Source organism: Otolemur garnettii, unplaced genomic scaffold, assembly GCF_000181295.1.
Source record: "Otolemur garnettii isolate 467f Iridium unplaced genomic scaffold, OtoGar3 scaffold00134, whole genome shotgun sequence".
NCBI lineage: Eukaryota > Metazoa > Chordata > Mammalia > Primates > Galagidae > Otolemur > Otolemur garnettii.
Window position 1 is genome coordinate 2,314,526 of NW_003852529.1, and position 4,550 is coordinate 2,319,075.

General features: G+C 45.5%; 1 protein-coding gene across 7 annotated transcripts in view; it reads left to right on the forward strand.

Annotated features, from left to right (window-relative positions):
• The window catches only part of KMT5B (lysine methyltransferase 5B), a 62,403-nt gene that overhangs the window by 978 nt on the left and 56,875 nt on the right, over positions 1 to 4,550 (forward strand). Inside the window, exon 1 of one of the 7 annotated variants that reach the window (XM_023518307.1) lies at positions 379 to 492. The exons of the other annotated variants lie outside the window; for them this stretch is intronic. The gene's annotated coding sequence lies outside the window, so the exon portion shown is untranslated. Of the gene's footprint in view, positions 1 to 378; positions 493 to 4,550 lie in introns of those variants that run through there. 7 annotated transcript variants of the gene reach the window in all.

Here is a 4,550-nt window from a genome sequence, read left to right on the forward strand (position 1 = left end):
CCGCCGGGCAGTGTCGGGGCCGGGCCCGCGGCCGCACGAGGAGAGCAGCCCCGCCGCTCGCGATTGGGGGACTCTGTTTTCCTTGTTCTCCAATGGGCAGCCGTGAGCCGTCTCGCCCAATCTGCTCCCTCTGCCGCGCTGAACTTTTTACTTTTGTTTTGGTTTGAGCCTGTCGTTGAGTGTCCCCCCGGGTTCGCTGTCCAGGTCTCTGTCCCTCGACGCCGCCCCGGCGAGTTGCCGGGTCGTGTCCTCTCCCCTTTGTGCTTTATCCGTTGCCCTTTGGTCGGACAGCGAAGTGAAGCAGCTCCCTCCCCCATCTCTGAGTTGGGCCAGGGATGTTTCCATAATGACAACTCGACCCAACTTGCGGGAAGGAGGTGGAAACAAACTGGGCGCTGAGAAACTCGCTGTCTCCGTCTTGGTTCGGTTGACCCAGTTCTGGAGCCGTAACTTAACGATCAGTGAGCGGTGAAACTTTACGAATGTTGGGAGGTGAAAATGTGCTCTTTAAAGTTATTTTTAAGAACTTGCCCAATGAAATTGGCTCTAAGGGGAAAGTTTGATCTAGAACAGCGGGCAGGTGTGTTAACTTGATTAATCGTGGTTCTGTTCACCTGGACCTTTTTGGATTTAAACGCCTTTGCTACAAAGACCTTTTAGGTCTGAACTTAGCTGGAGGATCGTCAGAGGAAGCAGTTGTCAGCTGTAACTTTTTCCCTTTTGTCTTTATTGAGAACATGCCTGTAGTGCTTGGCAATTGATGAAAACATAAATGTTTTGAAAACGGAGGACAAAATTATTTTTTGCCTGAAATCTCATAAGTCGTGCGTGTTGAAATTCGTAAAATGTTACTTGCTGTATGGATACAAGTTCATTGTGTTGAGCAACTTGAATCACAGGTGTGGCCCCATCCCTGTTGGAGCTCCCTATATTCCAAGGTTAAAGTCCACAAACGCTTCTGACCCTGGCATGTGTGGGAACTGCAGCCCACTGCAGTTTTTAGTTTCTAAGCTTTCTACATTCTACTGCCTCTCAAACTCAAGCAGCGCTGGCTTCCCGTTGCCTTTTGGCCCGTCTTGTACCCCTCTCCTCTCCCTGTAGTCTCTTTGCTTCAGATAGGCCCAGTGATAATTGTCTCTTGGTGACGCTTCCCCTTAAATACACGGACCCATTCAAAAGAATGTCTTCTGTTCCTTGAGTGATTATAACATTGTATTAATTTGTGTGGTTTCCCCCTCCCCTTTTTTAGGAGTTTGAGTCTGTTATTATTTATCTCTTCTGCCCAGGGGGCGGGGTACAGAGTAGGTGCTCATTAGACAACTTGAGGAATGTGTTAATTTGTTCATCTCCAAATTGTTGTTTAACTAGTAGTTTGTATTTAGGTTTTTTTTTCTTTTGATACAGTCTCACCTTATCACCCTCAGTAGAGTACTGTGGCGACACAGCTCACAGTAACCTCCAACTCCTGGGTTTAGGTGATTCTCTTGTCTCAGCCTCCCAAGTAGCTGGGACTACAGGTGCCCACCACAACACCCGGCTGTTTTTTATTGCAGTTTGGCTGAGACTGGATTTGAACCCACTATCCTCAGTATATGTGGCTGGCGCCCTACTCACTGAGACACGGACGCTGCCCCTGTATTTAGTTTTTCAAAATGCCCACTCTAATGTTACTTTAAAAGGTCATTATTTTTAAAACTTAAGGCTCAGTTCATTATCCATAATCTTTGAAACCAAACTCTTATTTCAAAATCATTTTCAAGTCTTCTTGCTTGTATTTTCATCTGCCTTTTAACTGCTGCTGGAACTGCTGCTCTGAACTCTCCATACTTGTAGCAGATACTAATGGGCAGTCCTGGGGAAGCTGAGATGGGTGGCGGGTAGCAGATCTGTACGGGAGGGGGAGAGTCCTAGGTTTGTATATCTTTGAGCAGGGAGTTTTGTGGGTAAAGGATGTTAGTTTGTAGTTTTTCCCTTGGGTCATATAAATCTGGGAATGAATTTGATTTTTCTTCACCTGAGTCAGTTTGTGGGCTTATAGGGCATGAATACATGACTAGGTCGTGTGACAAAGAGATTTGTGTATGTGGCATCTGAGCAGCTCTCTTCCCATGGCTTATAGAGCAAATCCTTTCAGATAAAATCACTGTGATTCTATTATTTCATGTTTCTGTGTACCATGTATGAGGTTTGATTCTCCATGGGCAGGAGTACCAGAACTGTGTCTGCCCTAGAACACTCTAATTATTAAGAGTCTTCCACACATTTTTATTTATTTTTATTTTTTTGTTTGCAGTTTGGCCAGGGCTGGGATGGAACACAGCACCCTTGGCGCATGGGGCCGGTGCCCTACCCACTGAGACACAGGCGCCACCCACACATTTTTAAACACAGGGACCCTGTTTCTTCCCCTCACTGTGTCATACTGTGGACTATGTAGTATTAAGTATACTTGAGAGATCTGTTACAACCATAGAGTTGATTTGGGGCTAGCTGGTATCTGTATGAGAGAATCCCAAACACAGGCAACCTTTTAGGGCTCTGTGTAAGATTACAACTGTTGTGTAAATATACTTTTGGGAATAGTTGAAGGATCTTCGAGTCCGTAGAAGTAAGAATATTTATGTTCCAATCTCTGCTATGTTACTATTTGTATAAGACATTGATAGGGCCAGATCTCAGTTTCTTTTTTTTGAGACAGTCTCAAGCTATCCCCCTGGGTAGAGTGCGGTGGCATCACAGCTCACAGCTCCTGGGCTCAAGCAAGTCTCCTGCTTCAGCCTCCCAAGTAGCTGGGACCACAGGCACCCGCCACAGCGGCAGGGCTATTTTTTGGTTGCAGCCGTCATTGTTGTTTGGTGGGCCTGGGCTGGATTCAAACCCGCCACCTTAGGTGTATGTGGCTGGCACCTTAGCCACTTGAGCCACAAGCATGGAGCCCAGATCTCAGTTTCTTCATCTGTAAAATGAGTAAACATTAGTCTCTGAAGTAACTTCAATCCTAAATTATACTTTTAAGTGCTATCCTATGTTCTTATTGCTAAAATTGTCATATTGTCATATTGTACCTTTCTAATTGACTTGCATATTCATCAGCATGTTTCATGTAATGTTATCATCTTCCCCTGCCCCCTGAAATGTCATTAAATTGATGAAATGGGTTACATTCATTTGGGTTTTAGAATTGAGAGACCAGGGCGGCACCTGTGGCTCAGTGGGTAGGGTGCTGGCCCCATGTACCGAGAGTGGTAGGTTCCAACCCAGCCCTGACCAAATTGCAACAAAAAATAGCTGGGTGTTGTGGTGGGCACCTGTAGTCCCAGCTATTTGGGAGGCTGAGGCAAGAGAATCACCTAAGCCCAGGAGTTGGAGATTGCTGTGAGCACACGGCACTCTACCAAGGGTGAAAGCGAGACTCTGTCTCTAAAAAAAAATATTAATAATTGGGACACCAGAGTATGTATCAGTGGTTCCCAGAAGCTTGATTATTAAGACTTACTATATCTGCTATATGCCAGTTGCATCTTTGCAAAATAGTTGTTTCTGTATAATAGCATACTAAAGAAAAAAGTAAATAGACCAAGGTAGCATTTGCCAGTGACAAGCTTTTTTTTTTTTTTTTTGAGACAGAGCTTCAAGCTGTCCCCCTGGGTAGAGTGCTGAGGCATCACAGCTCATAGCAACCTCAAACTCTTGGGCTTAAACGATTCTCTTGCCTCCACCTCCCAAGTAGCTGGAACTACAGGCGCCCGCCACCGCGACCAGCTATTTTTTTGGCTGCAGTGGTCATTGTTGTTTGACGGACCTGGGCTGGGTTTGAACCTGCCAGCTCAAGTGTATGTGGCTGGCACCTTGGCCGCTTGAGCCACAGGCGCTGAGCCAAGCCTCTTTATGAGTGACACATGTGGTTCAAGTATTGAAGTAAACCCCAAACTGCAGTTTAAATGTGAGAGTTTTAGACCAAATGTTACTACTTAATAGCACTTTGCTTCAAGAAGGCAGTACATATATGAGCTTTGGCTTCATTTATGGTGATATCTGTCTCACCTACTTCCTAGATTTGCTGAGCTAGTGAATCTTGCATCACATGTGTTAGGGTGAACCAACTTAACATCTAATACAGGTGTCAAGGCACCACCTAACTTGTGCTACCTGTATAGGAAGAGCTGGTCCCCATATCTCTGACACTGGGATTGCCTCTCAGGCCTTATGCAAAAAGCCTCCGTAGTGGAGGGTCATTCTGCTTTCTACTCCATACCCATCTTATCCTGTTCTTCAGTTACTCAGTTTTTTCCACATGCTGCCCTTTCGTTTTGGTTCCCCACTTGTCTAGCAATCCTGCACAATTTTCCTGAAAGTAGAAGCTTGTGTGCGCCCTCTGTTGTTTGTTGTTGGTCACCAGTATTCCAGCACCATGAACAGTGCCTGCCCCCCTCCCCCCCCAGGTTGGTTGATAAATGTTTTTTGAATTGTGAGGATTCTGGGTCTGCAGAATGAATCATTTTGTCTGATTTGTGTAACACAGTTGAAGTATCTGATATAGTTTAACGTGA